We start from the raw sequence: 2,841 nt of genomic DNA, 5'->3' as shown, positions 1-2,841 counted from the left end.
GCAGATTTAATGAGGGCAGCTCTGTGATCACCTGGACTCTGTCATCTGACTTTCTTGGACACTATTTAAGCTGCCTTAAGAGACCACTCTGTGCTAGCTCATCAAAGTCAGTTCCTGATCCTGAGTCCTAGCCTTCCTGTCTTGCTCAGCTTTGTATCTGTAATTATCGTGTTTGACCTGTTTTCTGTATTCGACTAACCCTTTGCCTAGCGATTGTATCTTGTTTGTATCTCTGGTTTGACCCTGCATGTATGACGTTCCGTTGCCTGCCGATTATAATTCTGATGCTCTGCCTTTGTATATAATGTATATGATTCTCATGTGTATATAGTAGTCAGGTCTGGGGTTCAGTGTGCACACTATTGTTATGCTTGGATACCTTTGCATATTATCCTATATGCAGGGGGTCCATAGCATCTGCAATACCTGATAGATTCTGCTTATTTGTTAGATTCCAGTTGCACCATTGCTGTTATTACTTGCCTGACGTCTGCATGATTCTCTGCATAAACTGAATACTAATTGTTTATGCATCCTGATAAGAGTAATTCTCTGCATAAACTTAATGCTAATTGTGCACGCATTCTGATGGTCAGATTCTCTGCATAAACTTATCTTGTTTATGCGTCCTGTTTGTTTGATTCTCTGCATGATCTTAATGCTGATTGTTTGTTTGTAAGCTGTGTAACTGTTTAGTTGCATAACTCTGTGCATGAACTTAATGTGCAACATTTATGCTGATAACAATAAATCTTTATGTTTATTCCTTTAATTCCAGTCTCAGTGTTTCTTGCATACTGACAGAGCAATCTTCCTTGCGATTCCCTTGCATTGTATACCAATGCATCAGAGTCATGACATTTGTAAACATAACATGAAATAAGTCTGCTGAAAACATCAATAAATATGATTGATGATATTTCTATAATTTTTATGAATATATCACACACATTAAAATTAAAGGAGATGTATAATTTGTATATACTCACTGTGCACTTTATTAGGAACACAATTATAATGCTAGATACTCATTGTTTAGATAGTTTTGTGCTTTCCACCATTGTTCAGGATGGTTAATAAATAGCTTGTGTGTCATCTCAGGCCAGTCAGACCATTCTGCTCTTAAAGGGAACCCGAGGTGAGAGGGACATGGAGGCTGCCATATTTATTTCCCTTTAAATAATACCAATTGCCTGGCAGTCCTCCTGATCCTGTGCCTCTAATACTTTTATCCATAGACTCTAAACAAACATGCAGCAGACCAGGTACTCTTACTCAGCTGACTCAGGTTTTACTGGATTGGCCTTGTCCCAAGGTTTTGACTCGGACACTACTTATGCCAGAAGATCAACAGGACTGCCAGCAACTGGAATTGTTTACAAGAAAATGAATATGGCAGTGTTCATATCCCTCTCACCTCGGTTTCCCTTTAAATCTTGCACTAATATAGCATTTATGTCCCCAGAACTTTTGATCATTGGATGATCAATGAGAGCCAAATAATTCCAAGCTGAGGCAGAATTATATGTGAATATTCTCTATTTCCTACTGTACAGTGTGGGGTGATATTATGTTTATTACACAGCAGTGATACAACAACCCTTCTCTACTTACCAGAACAGGCTGCTCAGCACAGGCACAAGCATTGTGTATTCATAGTAGGGATGATCAATGCTATGACATTTTTTCCGAGTTGATGCAAAATTATGCACATTTTTATGCAAATGTATGCAGTTTGAAAATGGACCAATCAATTTCAACCTAGGTTTAAATTAACTGGTCAATTTTCATGCTGCATGTATTTGATTAAAAATTTGCATAAACCAGGACAAATTTGCATATCATTTATCATCCCTAATTCAGTGATTGTTCCTAGAACACCCCCAGAAACGCTCATGAATAATTATTCAAATTGTAAATTGGGAATCTAAAGGTTCGTATACACGTCCCATAAAGATCGTTCAAAAATGCCCGATAACGATAATTTGAACGTTAATCGTTCATTTGAAAAACACGAACAATCGTTTTCCTGAACGATAACGATCAATATCGGTCAAGCCAACCACTCCAACCCGGCAGATTTTTTCAAAAAATATTCACTCAATCGTTGTTATGTGTACAGAGATCACCCGATAACGTTCATCTGGAATGTTCTGCGCATGTTTGTAATACTGGAAGTTTCGTTACTCTGTCTCCGTAATTTTGAAACTAAAGGGTTTTCTTGTATTATGAATAAAACGTATGTTTTGTTTTAGGTAGCATTCGTTCTACACAGTAACTATTATATATGAAACGTTCATTTAAAAATGTAGTCAGATAATAAGTATTTATTGTTGAAAGTGGCACAATTTTTTTTCCATTTTTTAAACAGACTTGGGTACCTATCTCCTTTGCAAGCTTTTTATTGCTCTATGAAATGCAAAGCTTCTCCCCCTCCCTTTGCTTATGCTAGTGCTCTTCATTACCGAAATGCCCCCAAATTAGCCTTTTAGTTGTGACCCTCCTTAGAACTGTCAACGTCATTATTCTCCCATTTAATCCCTCTTTTATCACTGTGTCCCCCAATAGTGCTCCTCATTTTTTTTTTGTAAAGCACCATAACTGCCTCCTTTTCTTGCTCTCTTTATCTGTTAACTACAGACTGCTTTGAGCAGCTTGATATTTCCTCATTATTATGAATGGTACTCTCTCTGACATATGACTGTGTAACATCTCTTATACATATGTTATTATGCCATCATGTGCTTCTGAGTGTTTTATTTGTCATGTGCTTGACTTGGAAACAGTGTTGTTGGTGAGTCATTCTTCCCATTTATCTATGTTGTATTATAACTCAGGTAT

Source organism: Hyperolius riggenbachi, chromosome 4 (genome assembly GCF_040937935.1).
Source record: "Hyperolius riggenbachi isolate aHypRig1 chromosome 4, aHypRig1.pri, whole genome shotgun sequence".
NCBI classification, from domain to species: domain Eukaryota; kingdom Metazoa; phylum Chordata; class Amphibia; order Anura; family Hyperoliidae; genus Hyperolius; species Hyperolius riggenbachi.
The sequence above is the reverse complement of the archived record's forward strand: the minus strand, read 5'-3'. Positions refer to the sequence as shown.